Here is a 17,987-nt window from a genome sequence, read left to right on the forward strand (position 1 = left end):
CTCACCAGGTCCCAACTCCAACACTGGGGATTACCACTGACCATGAGAGTTGGGTGGGGACACATATCCAAACCGTGTCAGATATGATACATGATGTGAGATAATACAACATGATATACTATATTATATTATGCTACACTGTGTTGTTCAGCACACCTGGGGTTTCACAGTAGGAGAGGGTTGAAATTGTCAAGAGCACAAACTCAGGAGGCGGGTGCCTGCATTCAAATCCCAGCTGTGCCATTGACGAGCTTTGCAACCCTTGGCCTTGTCCCATCATCTCTGAGCCTCAGCTTCCTCATCTGTAAAGTGGTAATAATAACAGAAACCGCCTAAAAAGATTATTGGGATGACAGACAAAAGCACGTGTATGGAGGCAGGCAGGTGTATGGTAAAGAGACTGAAATTTGGAATGGTGCAACCTGATGTTTAAATCTTGGTGCTGCCACTGCATGGTGTATGTGGCTTTAGGGGAGTTTTTCAGTTCTCTGAACCTCACTTTCTTCATCTGTAAAATAGAAATATTGATTCTGATCTACCTTGCAGAGCTGCTATAAGAAAATACCATAATGCATTTAGGGGCTGTAAAGGATTGAATTGCATTCCTCCCTCCAAATTCATATGTTTAAGTCCTAACCCCCAGGACCTCAGAATGTGACTCGATTTGGATATAGGAGCATTGAAGATGGAATTAGTTAAATTAGGATGAAGTCATAGTGGAGTAGAGCGGGCCCCTAATCCAATCTTAGAAAAAGGAAAAATTGGCCAGGCGCGGTGGCTCATGCCTGTGATCCGAGCACTTTGGGAGGCCAAGGTGGGTGTATCATGAGGTCAGGAGATTGAGACCATCCTGGCCAACATGGTGAAACCCCTGTCTCTACTAAAATACAAAAAAATTAGCTGGGCATGATGGCATATGCCTGTAGTCCCAGCTACTTAGGAGGCTGAGGCAGGAGAATCACTTAAACTCAGGAGGCAGAGGTTGTAGTGAGCCGAGATTACGCCACTGCACTCCAGCCTGGCAACAGAGCAAGATTCCATCTCAAAAAAAAAAAAAGAAAGAAAGAAAGAAATAAAGAAAAGAAAAAGAAAAAGGGAAAATTCGGGCACAGACTTGAACGCAGGAAAAAGACATGAGACCAGGAAGGCAGAGAGCAGGGTGGTATTTCTATGAGCCAAGGAATGCTGAAGATACAGATTCTCTCACAGCCCCCATAGGGAACCAGTCCTGCTGACACCTTGCAGCCTTCAAAACCGGGGAAGAATACATTTCTGTTGTTTAAGCCACTTGGTTTGTGGTCCTCTATTGGCAACCTGGCTTAGCAGAGCCCGGCAGGAAACGAGTGCTCAATGCACAGTTCCTGTTTTGTTATTCCTGTGACCAGCATGTTCAGTCCTGTGACGCCTGGGAAGCTTGCAGTAGGTCCGGAACGGGTCAGAACCCAGAACACAGCCGGGCTGTGTAATGTGGGTGAGTTGCTTTCTCACTCTGGACCCTCAGTGTCCATACCTGTTAAACAAAAGCTCCACCTGATCAGAATAATGAATGAGACCTCTCGCATGCAACCTTTACCGCGGCTTCCCTGTGCACTGTCATCTCAAGCCCTCACCATGGCCCATGCATCACCATCCTCCCTGAGGCTCACAGAGCAAAGAAGCTGCTTATCCAAGGCTGCACAGAAGCCAAGTGACAGAGATGGGGTAAGTGGTAGACAGTCCACGCTAAGGCCTGCCATTGGCCACAAATATTGGTGAGGGTGGAAAGGATGGACAGCAGACAGACAGGTGACCTCAGATTCTCTTCCCAGCCTGAAGACAGTGTCAGCCACACTTCTCATTCCTCCTTTGGCCTTCTTCAGCATCCTCCTTGCAGGCCCACATCTCTCCGGAAGCTCTTGGAATCCTGCCCGTTCAGAGGGAGGGGTTGCCAAGCCCCCTTCAGACTCACGGATGGAATAATCAAGCTCATATGCCTTGGAAAATGTGCTGGGGGACCCCCAGCCCCCCAACCCATTTCACACTTAGATGCAAACGACACCCTCAGTCCCCAGGGCTCCCAGAGCGTTCTCATTCCATTTGTATCAACGTGCCCCACACATGTATGAGCCAAGTTCTACTTTTGGGGGAAAGAAAAAAAATCAATTTCTTTCTGCATCTTGGCATCTGTTTTTCCCAAAGTGCCAAGGAAATTCCATCTCTGATAAATGACAGGCAGCCACCAGAAAAGCTTCGGTGTTTATTCCTTGCTGGGGAGAGAAACGGAGCTCAGACCCTCCTCTCAGCATCCTGGAAAATGCATTTTCTCCATTTTCCGGAGGGGCCGGGAGCAAGGCCTTCTCTTTTCTCTCTCCAAATGACCTCTGCCCAGACCTGGAGTTCCTTCCAGAGCAGTTTCTGATGAATTATGGAGTCCAACAGTCCTGGGTAGCAAAGTACCCTGGGCTTGATAAATGGCTGTTTCCATCAATATCGTCATTCATAAGACATCACTGCATGCACAGACTGTGCCAGGCCCATACCTTGTGCCACCCTCTGTGTTAAGTGCCTTAAACATCACCTCACTTACTCCTCCCAAAACCCAGAGGAAGCAAAGGCAGGAAAACTGAGGCTTCAATAGAGGCTGAATCGTGTTCCCATGGACATAAAGCTAATAAGCGGTAGGTCATCAGCTAAGTGATACCACTAATAAGTCGTATTTGAATCCAGATGGGTCTGATCTGATTCCAAGTCTGAGCTCTTAAAAAGTCTATGCCATCCTTCTTTCTAAGTGTGGTGGGTTGAATAATCCTCCTCTGCCCCACCAAAGCCACCCATGTTCAAATCCCTGGAATCTGCAAATACAGTACCTTAAGCATAATAAGAGGGACCTGGCAAATGTAAGTGAGTTAAGGATCTTGAGATGGGAAGATTATCCTGGATAATCCAACTGGGCCCAGTGTCATTACAAGGATCTTCATAAAAGGAAGGCAAGAGGGTTTGAGTCAGTAGCAGGAAATACGATGATAGAAGAGGTTGGAGTGATGGAATGCAAGCAGGAAGAGAAGGGGCCAGGAGCTGAGGCATGCAGGCAGCTTCTAGAAGCTGAAAAATAAAGGAAGCAGATTCTCCCTGAAGCCTCCAGCAGGAACCAGCCCTGCAGAAGTCTTGATTTTACATTTGTGATTTTCAGAACTGAATAGAGTGAACTTACTTTTTTTTAAACCAGTAAGTTTGTGGTCATATGTCACTGCAGCCACAGGAAACTAATATACTAAGCATGGACCAAAATAAATGAAGGAAAGATACTAGAACAATAAGTGAATGTCTGGAAAGGTGGTGGATGAATGAGTGACACATAGGAGCATTCAGGATGGCTTGCCCTTGATATCCCAGCGGGTCACTGTCTTCTCTACAGCTCGGGACCCATGACAGAGTGGTTGGCATTACCACTAGCCCTGTAGCCCTTCACTTACTTATACCATTATTTAATCTTAAATCATTTTTGCAGAGAAGAGGACGTTTGAAAACTTCCTATGATGGTACACCTTACATACCGTAAAGTACAAAATCAGTAAATTTTTACAAGGATATAGAGCCATGGAACCATTGTCAAGGTCAAGATACAGAACGTTCTTATCGCTCCAGAAAGTTTCTTTGCATTGCTTCCTAATTGATACCCCCGTCACCAGAGATTAATTTGCCTGTCCTTGAACTTCACATAAATGGGATCATGCACCATCTTTTCTTGTGTGCCTGGCTTCCCCTGCTCAATGTTATATCTGTGAGATTTATTCACGTTGTCACATATGTCAACAGTTTCTTTCTTGTTCATTCAATTTTTAATCCTTTCTTCTTTTGAAGGACATGTGGCTGATTTTCTCCAGTTTGGGACCCTAATGAACAGAGGTGCTAGGAACATTCTTATACAAATCTTGTGGGAGGTTTAAGCACTCATTTAGTGTAGGTGCATACCCGGGAGTGGAACTGGCAGGGTCCTAGGTAGGTGAATGTTTCACTTCAGTGGACACCAGTCATCCTGGATCTGACTTGAGGAATGTCATCCTTGCCCACAGCAGCTTTCTCTCCAACAGATCTGCCCACGTCTCCACATTGTGTGGCTCACAATGCTTAGCAGACATGGAGGCCCACAAACTCCTCACACCCCAGTACAGGAGAGCCTCATCTGACTCTCCTGGAGATGTGGGTTTGGGAGATGTGATGTGGGAGAAGGTGGGGACAAAGGAGGTACCCATCTCCTTTTCATGTGGGATCATTTGTTAACCAGCAAATGGGGTCACTGCCCAATGCACTAAAAGCCAACAATTATGGCACTGGTTTCTGAGAAAAGAAAGACTTTATTGTAAACCTGGCTGGCAAAGAGACAGGAGTCAAGCTCAAATCTGTCTCCCCACTTTGGGGTCTGGAGCAAATTTTAAGGGATCAGAGGGCAAGGGAAAAGATGTAGGAATGGTGGCTTGGCAGGGTCTGATCAGAGGGTTTCAAATTTGACCACTTACAGTAAGATATATTGAGGCAGATTTTAACCCTGGGTCTTCTGGCCCAATAGACCCATCACTTTTGAAAGAGTTCCAGAGTTCAGGCCCTGGTCATGTCCCAGTCTTCTTGGTTCCGAGGGGAGGAATCATGGTTCCAGGTGTTGTTAAAGATCAAAGATTTTTCCATTGTGCATGCCCAGACTCTGCTACACAAAAGGGAACTCTACTTTTTCGGGGGAAGAGACAGGGTCTTGCTATGTTTCCCAGGTTGGTCTTGAACTTCCGCCTCAAGTGACCCTCTCATCTTGGCCTCCCAAAGAGTTAGAATTATAGGCATGACCCACCACACTCAGCCTACTTGGCATCGTCTTCAACAGAGCGGGCCCAGTTTGGGCTGGTCCCAAGGTTATGTGTTCTTTCTGTGTGGGACCCTCCCATGTGCTGAGCTGATGAGGCAGAAGTTTGGAGTTTAGTTGAGTGTGAGGTGGAGACATCTTCCAGACTTAAATCATCAACACGCTGTCCCTGTAATTTTTCCCACATTTGCCATTTTTCTTGGAATTGATTTACTTTTTTCCTGGAAATTGTTTATCTAGGAAGTTAACTTACCTGCAAATATGAAATCAATATGACTTTCCCTAAATAGAGGTTAATCACTACAAACACTCCAATCCAGAACAAAGTAGATCAATTCTAGCCGGGCACCATAACCTGCCAGGGATTCTGAGCCTGAGGCCTCTCTCTGTTATAAAGGCCGATTAGCAAGCATTAGAGAGGTGTTGAAGCTCTATTAGAACCAAACTGAGATCTTTTTTTTTGATGTCATCAGAGATATTGAAAGAAAATTAAAACTGAACACTTTTCTGACTTTATGATAGAATGGTATTTAACGCTGGAAACTTTCCTTATGCTGAGATGGCTTCTATACTTTGAGTAACACCATGTATTAAAAGCCTCCTGGTTGGGAGTCAGATCTTTGTCTGAATGCTATGCTCGCTCTGTAACCCTGGATCAGTGACTTCATCTCTCTGAGCCTTAACTCCCTTATTTGTGCAGTGGCATCATCGTAGCACCTGCCTCAGAGGCCTGCGAGTGTGAATGAAGAACTCAGTAAGTGACTGTGTTCTTGGTATTTTTGTGGTGGGGTCATCTAATGAATCTGATGTCTAAAGACTGATGCCAGCAGTGGGAATGGTCATCCAGACATTTCTGCTTTGAGATTCTTAGGGTGTCTGTTCCTAAGCAAAATCTTCTGTTAGCTTCAGCAAAGTTCTCTGCCATTTGGGGGGAATGTTTATTGCCCTCGGGATTCTGCCAAGGTTAAATGGAGAAAGTGGACCTGGTGAAACTCACACACTTTGTCACTGGCTCGCAGGCACAGACGCTAAATCTGATCCACTGGAGAGTAAGCAGGATCTCTCCCATGCATCTGCTCTAATGGAGGTGGTGAGATGTTGGGACACAAGATTCCCTATTGGACCCACCTGTGTCCCAGCCCAGTTTCACCGTCTATTTGCTGCATGTTTTTTTTGGTTTTTTTTGACACAGAGTCTCACTCTGTCACCCAGGCTGGAGCGCATTGGCGTGATCTTGGCTCACTGCAACCTCTGCCTCCTGGGTTCAAGTGATTCTCCTGCCTCAGCCTCCAGAGTAACTGGGACTACAGGTGCCTGCCAGAACACCCAGCTAACTTTTATATTTTTAGTAGAGGTGGGATTTCACCATGTTGGCCAGGCTGGTCTTGAATGCCTGACCTCAAATGATTTACTCACCTCGGCCTCCCAAAGTGCTGGTATTATAGGCGTGAACCACTACGACAAGCCTATTTGCTGCATGTTTTAGGGAATGTCACTTCTCCTCTCTGGGTTTCAGTTTGCTTATCTTGTAAATGGGAATATTCGAACCTTGTAGGGTGAGATGAAGGCTAAGATGAGATGATGCACAGAATATTTACTGGACAAAATAATGAAGTATTTACTGGACAAAAATCATTACTATAATTGTTCTTTCTTGAGGAAGCTATAGGCTGCATTTAAAAGTTCTGCAGAGCTGATTCTGCCTCTTGGACTCAGGATCATGCTAAATGCTTGTTTCAGAAAGACCTTGCCCCCGCCCCGCTCCAACTCCACAATTTTCATTCTATTCCAGATATTTGCTTGTGTGTTCTCCACCGCCCAAAGCCAGGTGGGCATTCTGCAACAAAATGTCTGGAGTAAGACATTTCTATGGTTATGTGACCAAAATACAACTCAAATGGACTTTCTAACAAGAGAAGGATTTATTTTGGCTCAGAGACATCAAAATTCACAAGGGATTGCTTCAGGTATGGCTTGATCCAGTTTCAAAGAAAGCTCACGAGATCTTAGTTTCTCTGCATCTCTACCTTCCCCTAGGCTTCAGCTGCCCTGATGGTAGCAAGATAGCATGCCAGGAGGCCAAGCTCACTTCTCCCAGATGCCCAAATCCATAAAAAGCTAGAACCTTTCTCTCCCAGTCAAAGGCTTATTGGTTCTGATTAGGTTACCTGCTTGTTTCTGAACCAATCACTATGGTGGGAGAGGGATATGGGCCATGTTGATTGGCTTAGGCCAGGCAGGACCTATTTTTGGAGGTAAGTGTACAGTCAATCACATGCAAACCCCACTGTTGGAAGAAATGTGGATTCTGGGGATCATCAGTGCCAGAAGAGGGTGAGGGGTAAAATGATGCTGGGGCTGCAATCAACTAAATAACAAAATTTCCATTATAAACTCAGCAATATAGCAGGATTGAAGGAGCCTTTCTCTCTCTTTCTGTCTGAACTAATTCCCAGTGCCATGTTGCCTGAAAATAACAAGGTTGAAGTCAGAGTGATAAATGGGGGCAACATTGACTCGGCGGTAATTTTGCCTGGAAGCGAAGCTGTAGCTATTTTGGGCTCCTGCTGAGCCCTGGTTTAGCTTAGCTGGTTAGACAGCGGGGCTCATGAGGTCAAGGGTATGAAGAAGGAGCAGAAGCATGGGATTGGTGGCAGAAGTCCTGGATCCTGATCATGCTCTGCCACTTTTCAGCCAAAAACCTTGAGCAAGTCACATATCTTCCCTGGATCATCATCTCCATGTCTCCCTCAAATGTCCTTTTATTCTGCCTCACCTCCTCCATTAGGTCACCCCTACACATCTCTCATCCCAAGACCTAATACCCATCCCAAGACTGCGTGGGATGCTCCTCCATGGGCCTGTATAGCCTTAGACTTCTGAGTTCAAATCCTAGTTCTCCCACTTACTTACTGAATTAACTTTGGACAAGTTTATTAATTTCATTGTGTCTCAGTTTCCTTGTCTGTCAAATGGGGATACTGTGACTAGTACCTATCTCATGGGGTTGTTGCAGAGATTACAATGGATAATTTATGTAAGGATTTAACACACGGCTGGGCTCAGCAAATGGTAGCTTGAAAGAATGGTTCTGAAATCCAAGTGGAATAACAAGCCTATGAAATAAAACTTCTCCCTTACTGTGAAAGCTACATGGAGCTGTGTTTTCGTATCATCCTCTCTTGCACCTCTGTATCTAGCAATGTGCCTGGTTGATAGCAAGTGCTCAATACAATTTGTTAAATCAATGTCCTAGTTCAGCATGTTCTAGGGTAGCGGTCCTCAACCTCCAGACCACATAGCAGGTGGTGAGCAGTGGGCCAGTGAACAAAATGTCCTCTGTTTTTATGGCCACTCTCATGACTCACATTACTGAGCTCTGCCTCCTGTCAGATCAGTGATGGGATTAGATTCTCATAAGAGCACAAACCCTATTGTGAACTGTGAATGTGAGGGATGTAGGTTGCACACTCCTTATGAGAATCTAATGCCTGATGACCTTTCACTGTCTTCCATCACCCTTAGATGGGACTGTCTAGTTACAGGAAAACAAGTTCAGGGCTCCCACTGATTCTACATTGTGGTGAGTTGTATAATTATTTCATTATATATAACAATGTAATAATAGAAATAAAGTGTATAAAACATGTAATGCATGGAATCATCCAAAAACCACCCACCCCCACCCCCTGGTGGGTGGAAAAATAGTAATAACCAGTCCCTGGTGCCAAAAAGGTTGGGGACCTCCTGTCAGAATTGCAAAATTAGGCTATCCATGAGCCTCGACAGAAACATCAAGTTTGAAAGGCCAGTGTGAGCTGGTAGGAGGAGGCTTCCTGTGTGACTGATTCCAGTAGTGCCAAAGTCACTCCTCTTCTTGAAATCCCATTCTTGGCTCTGTCTGCTTCCCACGCACCCAGAGCTCAGAGTTTAGGAAGACCCTTCTAAACATGCAAACATCTACATAAAAATCCACAATCACCATCTTCTCACTGGCTTTGAGGAGCTTGCTAGACTGGTAGCATGTAGAGGAAGAGGACACAGGACAGTACGTTTTCCAGAGTCATGGGTGGAGGGATGAAGAAGTCAGGGAGAGGCTACCTTGCTGGGTGAGACGAAAGGTAGCCAAAGAGTACATTGTTGGTTTTGCCAGAACTTGACTGGCAGTGACTCTGTAAATTTGGTTGGCGGTGTTGCTACAACACCCAAACAAGGTCCCCGCTATTTGAGGAGCACATTAAAGACCCAAAGGAGGTTATTTTACTTGGCATCTTCCCCTCAGGGTGGCCAAGAAGCTGAAGGCACAGGCTGTGCTCCCAAAGCCTTCTTGTACTAGGAAAGGGAAAATAAGCCCCGCAGAACCTGTGGCAGGCAGCTTGCTTTTCTCTTCCCAGAGGCATCCTCTGAGCTGTATGCTGGCAGTGTTCTCTAGCCAAAGAAAATGTCCCAGATGTATGTGTGTGAGCTTGCATGTGTGTCTTCCAGACAAGAACGTCCTTTCAGCCTTACCTTTTTTTTTTTTCTGTTATGGGTTAGTTTTAGCACAATTTATTGCTTAGCTAAGTTAGGAAACTCATTTAAGGCACATCCAGCACTATGCTGTGTACTCACTACACACACACACAGAGAAACAGGAAAATCAGTGATCATGATGATATTGATGATGGTGATGACAAAGATGATGACAAGACAACAGCGATGATGATGCTGATGATGTAAACGTCGCTGCTGCTGAGGACGGCAGGGATGATGATATTGACAACAGCGATGACGATGATGATCATGAGAACAAAAATCTATTGCCCAGTACTCTTCTAGGTGCTTTCATTTAACTTACTAATTTATCTAAGTCCCACATCACTCTGTGAGAAAGGATCGGTGATCATTGAGTCCATCACTTGCTAGTTGCATGCTGCTGGGTAAGTTACTTCACCTCTCAGAGACTCAGTAACCCTATCTATAAAATGGAAATAAACATAGCAGTTTTAGGTAACATGCTTAGTCAATGCCTGACACGAAGCAAGTGTTCCAGAGATCAAAGTGATGCTTACGCAGCCCCACTCGATCCTCCTGTCCACTCTGTGAAAGAGGAAGTATTTTTATGACCCTGATTTTAGAGAATGGTGGGCAGGTTCTCCCAGCTGGGAATGGCTGAGCTGGAGCTCAAAGCTAGTCATGGGATTTCAGTCCTGTGTGCTTGCAGAAGCTGTTTTAGGTATCTGGGCTATTTCTGATCCACAGGGGTCCCTGGGCGAAGGCTGGGCTCAAAGGTTCACACGAGACCAGAGCGGCTTCAGAGTAAACAGAGCAGCCTTCAGCCAGGGTAAAGATGAGCTAAGATGGGAGAGGCTGGTACTTTTGTGCTTATGAAATGAATCGCCAGGTACCTGGACTAGTATAGGTGGCAGAGACACAAGTCACTCAAATCTCTTACCTCCCACCTAAGAAGGCTGATGGTGCTCCTTGATTAGGAGCCAAAAGAACCTAGATAGTTTTTCAGCTCTGCAAATGCACAGATATCCATATTGCTGGAATTACACTATCCATTATGTGGCCACTGGCTATGTTTGGCTATTGAGCATCTGAAATATGGCGAGACAGCAGTAAGATGTGCTGGACATGTGAAATACACATCAGATTTTTAAATCTTGGCATGAAAAAAAAACTGTGAAACATCTCATTAATGATGCCTTACACTTATGTTAAAATGACATTTTAGATCTAGTAGATTAAATATATTATCAAAATTAGTTTCACCTGTTCCTTCTTTGTTTTTTTTAAACATGACTTCTAGAAGATTTTAAGTTGTATCTCTGGCTCATATTGTATGTTTCTGCTCTATAGTTTGTAGTCTACTGAGGTGATTAAACAGCTGGATTAAGAGTTTCCATCCTAGAGTCAAACAGAGCTGAATTCAAATCCCCATTTCACCTCTAACCAGCTATGTGACCTTGGGCAAGTTGCTTCCCTTCTCTGGGCTTTGATGTACCTGTCTATAAAATAAAGGTAAATGTTTGGGAAGATTTTTGTCAAATTGTATGATTTTAAATAAGAATTCTTTTTATTCCTGAACAAAAAAGAAATACTATCAGAAATGCTGGCAACTATTATTGATGAGGAATTCTGCTTGTCTTGAGAAAGGATGGGCTTTGCATTCAGTTAACTCAAATCCAGCCAGAAGCACAGAGACGAACCATGGTTGAGAATTAACATATCATTTCTAGAGATTTTGGAAATCCTGAGGGGTCCCTTGAACCCTAGTGGGCCGTCAGAGACCTCTAAGAAGCTGGAACTATGGGAGAGGAAGGGGGACCATGATCTCTTTCAACATTCACATCTTACAGACAGGTCAATGGTAGCTTGTTCAAGGTTGCACAGTGAGTAGGTGGGAGAACCTGTCCAGGGTCTGGCTCATGATTACTTGCTATACTTTGTCATTACACCCAATTATCACAAAAGTCCCATTTTTAGCCCTATTTAAAGATGAAGAAACAGGATCAAAGAGGTTAAGGCACTTGTCTATGGTCAGGCAGTTCCAAGTGGCAGAGGTGGCATTCAATGCCAGATATACTGGGCTGAAGAGTGTCCCCCAAAATTCCATGTCCATCTGGAACCTCAGAATTGGATCTTATTTGGAAATAGCATTCTTTGCAGATATAACTAGTTAAGTCAAGGTCATACTGGATTCAGGTGGGACCTAAACTCAGTGACTGGTGTCCTTATAAGAGGAAACAGAGACAGGCAGACACACAGAGAGAATGCCACGTGAAGACAGAGAAAGATCAGGGTCACACCTCTATAAGCCAGCAAATGCCAAAGATCACCAGCAACTGCTAGAAGCTGGGAGAGGGGCACGGATCAGATTCTTCCTCAGTGTCTCCTGAGAGGACCAACCCTGCCACCACCTCGATTTTGGACTTCTGGCCCACAGAGCTGTGAGAGAACGATTTTTTTTTGTTTTTTTTTTTTTTTGAGACGGAGTTTCGCTCTTGTTACCCAGGCTGGAGTGCAATGGCGCGATCTCGGCTCACCGCAATCTCCGCCTCCTGGGTTCAGGCAATTCTCCTGCCTCAGCCTCCCAAGCAGCTGGGATTACAGGCACGCACCACCATGCCCAGCTAATTTTTTGTAATTTTAGTAGAGACGGGGTTTCACCATGTTGACCAAGATGGTCTCGATCTGTTGACCTCGTGATCCACCCTCCTCGGCCTCCCAAAGTGCTGGGATTACAGGCTTGAGCCACCGCGCCCGGCCGATTTTTTGTTGTTTTAAGCCACCCAGATTGCACTACGTTGTTACAGCAGCTTTAGGAAGCTAACTCACCAGGTGCTATGGTGTGAACATTTGTGTTCTCCAGATTCACAAGCTAATGCCCTAATCTTCAATGAGAGGTGATTAGGTCATGAATGAGATTAGAGGTCTTGCAAGAAGAGACAGAAGATAGCTTGCTTCCCCTACCGTCCTCTTTCTCTGCCGTGGGAAGACACAGTGAGAAGACCAGGAACTGGAAATCCTGAGGGGTCTCTTGAATCCTAGTGAGCAGTCTTAGTTCTCTAAGAAGCTAGAACTATGGGAGAGGAAGGAGGACCGTGATCTCTTTCAATATTCATATCTTACACTGGACCTGCTGGTGTCTTGATCTTGGACTTCCCAGACTCCAGAACTATGAGAAATAAATGTGTGTTGTTTAAGCTCCCCAGCCTAGAGGGCTAAGACACTTTGCTGCTTCACCGTCAAGGCCCCAGCTCATCCTGGGGCACTGTCGAAATGTCCTCCTCCCATCCTCAGCCCAGACCCTCCCACCAGCCACCAGCCTGAGCAGCTGCCGAGCCTCAGAGTGGCCCCACTGGCTCTGGGCTGTGAGAAAGGCCTTCTGCTCCAGGCATGGTGAGCTCTTGCAAATTACTGTTTTCAGTTGAAAAGAGGCTCCAGAGGGCTCTTCAGCTGCTCAGCAGGAGACGTGAAGGCTCTTGAATTAACTCAGAGAATCAGAAGCCTCTCTGGCTGATGGCCAGGAGGCCCCCCACCCTTCCTGCCTTTATCCTATCCCTTGGTCAGGCCTGGGAGGGACAGTGATGCCTCTGGGGGTTCCCACAAGAGCAGCCTTGGTGGAGGCCAGATCCAAGTCGCCTGTGGACTGATTGGCAGGTGGATGCTAGGGTCAGGGGATGCTGAATGCGGCTCTGCTGATTCCAGGGGGTCAGCATCCTTCTGACTCCTATGGTGAAGGACCTGGGTGGGCTTCCTGTCCAGCCAGGCATCCTGTCAGTGGTCTGTACACACAGTGGGCCTTTATTTGGTCCAATCAGAAGGCAGGAAGCCATTGAGGAAGAGCTGGTTCCTGGCTCATTCTGTGTGTGTGCCAGGGACTATAAGGGGTTTGAACACCCTTGCCCTACCAGGTGATCTGGCATAAACTCATGTCTATCTCCACCTTAGCTTGGGCCATTCTCCCCAAGCCTGTTGTGTGCATTCATCCAATCACGCTCCTTGAATGCGGGCTGTTTGCCAGGCCCCGTTATGCACTTTACGGCATTATCTCATTTGATCTTTTCAAACCCCTGTGCAGGATTATGATGACTGACCCCACTTGACAGATGACAAAACTGAGGCCAGTCACTTACCCAGGTTCCCAGAGCTGAGAAATGGCCGAGCAGGATTTGGATGTTAGTCTGTCTTGCATTGAGTCCACACTTCTTCCTGTAGTAGTCTGGGCAGCTTCTCCGCTTTCCACCCACACTCCCTCTCCACGCATGTAGGCATCTCGCCCTTAAAAATATTCAAGGCTGAAGCTGCCTTACATAGAGTGTGATAATTAAAAGACTGGGCTCTGGTGTCAGACGTTTGCAGGCTCAAATCCCAGCTCTACCACCTGCCAGCTGAGTGCCTCAGTTTCCTCATCTGTGAAATAATCATGGCTCTTGATTCGGAGGCTCCTGCAGGGATTTGGTGAGCGAATGTGGGAACAGCCTGGCACTTAGTATGTGAGTCCCCACATGGTAGCCAGAGTCTGATGTGATTGCTGGACAGTGACCTCCAAACCCAGGAAGCTAATGAACACTGGTTCACTCTTACTGCCAGACTGCTCATCCCACAAAATGTCTTTGAGCTCCTGATTTTATTTTTTTTCTTATTTAGAGATAGGGGTTTGCTCTGTGGCCCAGGCTTAAGTGTAGTGGCACAAGCATAGCTCACTGCAGTCTCAAACTTCTGGGCTTAAGGGATCGTTCCACCTCAGCCTCATGAGCAGCTAGGACTACAGGTGCCTGCCACTGCACTGGCTAACTTAAAAAAATGTATTTGTTGTTTGCAGAGATGAGGTCTTGCTTTGTTGCCCAGGTTTGGTCTAAATTCCAGGCTTCAAGGAATCCTCCTGCCTCAGTCTCCCAAAGGGCTAAGATTATAGGTGTGAACCACCATGCCCTGCCTCCTTGAGCTTCTGTTTGTTTATTTGTTTATTTATTTATTTGACGGAGTCTCACTCTGTCATCAGGCTGGAGGACAATGGCGCGATCTTGGCTCACTGCAACCTTCACCTCCCAAGTTCAAGCGATTCTCCTGCCTCAGCCTCCCAAGTAGCTGGGATTACAGACATGCACCACCACACCCAGCTAATTTTTATCTTTTTAATAGAGACAGGGTTTCACCATGTTGGCCAGGATAGTCTCGATCTCTTGACCTCATGATCCACCTGCCTCAGCCTCCCAAAGTGCTGCTATTACAGGCGTGAGCCACTGTGCCTGGCCTCCTTCAGCTTCTAAAATGGAAATGTGTCAGGCACTGTGGTAGGAGCCATGGACACAGAGGGGAGAGAGACAGACTCACCCCTCTCTTCAGAGTGCTGATGGTGGCCTTGGAAGAGAGGGATCCTGAGCTGAGCATGCATCAGCTTTCTTTGTATAAGCAGGTGATTCTTCACAGGGGACAATTCCCCCACTGCCCAAAGAGACATTTGGCAATGTCTAAAGACAGGTTTTCTTGTCGTGACCGGTGGGTGTTGCCAGCAGGCAGCGGGCAGGAATGCTTCTAAACATCCTTTGATGCACAGAATGGGACAGTTCCCCCTCATCAAAGAAGCATCCAGCCCAAAATGTCAGAAGTGCAGAGGCTGAGAAATGCTGGGGCATGCACAAGTGAGCCCCGTGAGCACTTCTGTGGCCCCTGCAGAGAGACCCCAGGGTCAGGCAGACTAAAAGAGAGGAAGCATGTGCCCACACCACCCCCTTCCAACCTGTCTTCTCCCATCAGCTCCTTCCAGCCAGATAATCAGGCCTCCCTTCGGTTTAATAGGATCCAGGCCGCTGAGGCAAATGTAAAAACAAAACCCTGTGCAAATGTGTTTTTGTGTAAACACAGCAGGGGGTGACGGCTGCCTGCAGAGAAAGAACCCTGTGGCTGGTACTTCTCAGAGCAAAAATAACCCCAATGTTCTGCTCTGGGAGCAAAGCAGGCAATGGGATGAGGGTTGTGTGGGAACCCAGGTGTTCCTGGGAGCCATCCTTGCCCCACGAAGCCATCCCCTGCCTCCAGGTGAAACTTTCAGGCGCCTGGGATAAGTGAGCAGGTGTGAATCCTCTTGGAAGCATCCCTTCCTTAAGGGAAGCAGCCAGCATAGGATGAAAAAAGCACAATGGGTTCTTGTTACATTTTTCTTAATGCTTTGTATTGAATGTAATTTACCTACAGTAAAATGCACCTATTTTAGTGTATAGTTTGGCAAGTTTTGACACATGTGTACAACCATGTAACCTCTACTGCCATCAAAAGGTACAAAAGCTCCATCACCCTCAACAATTCCTCTCTGCCCTTCTGCAGTCAATTCCTCTCCCATCCCGTGCCCCTGGCAACCAGTGATCTGTTTCTTGTTTTCTTTTTTTTTCTGCCATTACTAGAATGTCATATAAATGGAATCATAATAGCCTTTGAGTCTGGTTTCTTTCACTAGGCATAATGCATAATGCCTTTGAGGTTTCTCGGTGCCATTGTGTCATCCGTAGCTGGTTCCTTTTCGTGGCTGAGTAGTACTCCATTGCATGGAGGCACCACAGTTTGTTCATTCGCCATTTAGTTGTTTTCATTTTTGACAATTACAAATAAAGTTGCTATACATGTTTGCATGCAGGTTTTTGCCTGCGCATGGCTTTTTACTTCTCTTGGGCAGATACCTAGGAATGAGGGTGGACATTTAACTGTTTAGAAACGGTCAAACTGTTTTCCAAAGTGGCTGCATACACTTTTGCATTCCCATCATAGATGGATGGGAACTCCAGTTGTTCCGCACCCTCTCCAGCACTTGGTATTATTCTTTCTTTTTTGGTTTTTATTTGAGCCATTCCAGTACAACGTGTGTGTACTGGAATTTAAAAACCTCCTGTCTAGACAATTAGAACAGCCCATATAAAAGTGATTAGAGGCCGGGCATGGTGGCTCATGCCTGTAATCCCAGCACTTTGGGAGGCTGAGGCGGGTGGATCACGAGGTCAAGAGATCGAGACCATCCTGGTCAATGTGGTGAAACCCCATCTCTACTAAAAATATAAAAAATTAGCTGGGCATGGTGGTGCGTGCCTATAATCCCAGCTACTCAGGAGACTGAGGCAGGAGAATTGCCTGAACCCAGAAGGCAGAAGTTGCAGTGAGCAGAGATCGCGCCATTGCACTCCAGTCTGGGTAACAAGAGCGAAACTCCATCTCAAAAAAAAAAAGAAAGTGATTAGAGGTGACTGAAAAAATCACATGTGTGGTGGCATCTCATTGTGGTTTTAATTAAAGCCGGGTTGTTGAGTTCTGTGGTCCTGGCAGGAGGCAGCTGATGTCAGTCGTTATTAGCATGAGTTCGGCAAGCCATCCCAGCTCTGCCACTTGCTGGTTCTATGACCTCGCATCCACTATTCAATGCTCTGAGCCTCAGTTTACTCCTCTGTTAAATGGGGCTTATTTTAGTATTTCTCACTGGTAATATTATGAGCTATAGAAAAATTAGCATGTCTATATATGTAATATATATTATGTGTATTATTTTATACAGATATATTTAAAAAATACTAAAGAGGACTGGTGTGAGAGTTAAATAAAGCAATGTGGAGACAGCCGGCATGGTGCCTGGCCCAGAGTGAGGGCTACTGCTTGTTAGAAGTCACTGTGATTATAGTTACTGGGCACTTACTGTGTATTTTAAAAGCAGTAAGTATATTGAGTGCAGCCAGGCTTACCCAGTCAAATCCTGGCTCTGCCTCCTACACCCTAGCTGTGTGAAATTGGGCAAGTTACTGAAGCTCTCTGGGCCTGGGCCTCTAATTCTACACCTGTAAAATGAAGATAATTATAGTGCCTGTCTCAAGGGGTTTTTATACGGCACAAGTGAGTTTAAATATAAAGGGCTGGCTTCCTTTGTTCAACATTGTTCAGCATTTATGAGGCTCAACAGCTGGGTGGGGTGGCTTACACCTGTAATCCCAGCACTTTGGGATTTGAGCTTGAGCTCAGGAGTTCAAGACTAGCTTGGGCAAATAGTAAGACCCCATCTCTAAAATAATATTAAGAGGCTCAAGAATGTACAGAGCTAATCCAAGGTGACAGAAGTTAGAAAAGTGATGGCCTCTAGGAAGGGCGATTCGCTGAGAGGGGATAGCAGAGAGCCTCTAGAGGCCCGGGGAATGTCCAGAGTCTTGACCTGGGTGGGTCCACTGGGTGTGTACATATGTGAAATTCCAGCGCACTTAGACGTGTTCATTTTTACCATGCCACATATAAATTCTCTTATTAAAAAAAAAGAAAAAGGAAATGTGGAGGTCCTGTGCAGAGCACTAGTGTATTAGTTTGCTAGGGTTACTGTAACAAAACACCACGCACTGAGTGGCTTAAACAACCGAAATTTGTTGTCTCACAGTACTGGAAGCTGGAAGTCCAAAATTAGGGTGTCAGCAGGTGTGTACGGAAAGGATTTGCTTCCCACCCCTCCTTGGCGTAGGTGGCCATCTTCTCCGTATCTTCACAATGTCTTCCCTCTAGATGTATCTGTCCCGATTTCCTCCTTTTGCAAGGACACTAACAAAAGGGTGCGGTGGTGACCGGCATCCATGGTGACTGGCATCCGTGGTGACCAGCATCTGAAAAGCACACCCCCTAATAACAAGTATCAGTCACTCATTCATTG

The 17,987-nt window shown here is 46.0% G+C and overlaps 1 protein-coding gene across 9 annotated transcripts in view; it reads left to right on the forward strand.

The window, feature by feature from the left end:
• Positions 1 to 17,987, forward strand: part of WSCD2 (WSC domain containing 2) — a 121,737-nt gene that overhangs the window by 30,838 nt on the left and 72,912 nt on the right. For 3 of the 9 annotated variants that reach the window (XM_035257474.3, XM_078338122.1, XM_054238821.2), the window contains exon 2: positions 6,624 to 6,798. The exons of the other annotated variants lie outside the window; for them this stretch is intronic. The gene's annotated coding sequence lies outside the window, so the exon portion shown is untranslated. The remainder of the gene's footprint in view (positions 1 to 6,623; positions 6,799 to 17,987) is intronic. 9 annotated transcript variants of the gene reach the window in all.

Source organism: Callithrix jacchus, chromosome 9 (genome assembly GCF_049354715.1).
Source record: "Callithrix jacchus isolate 240 chromosome 9, calJac240_pri, whole genome shotgun sequence".
Lineage (NCBI taxonomy): Eukaryota > Metazoa > Chordata > Mammalia > Primates > Cebidae > Callithrix > Callithrix jacchus.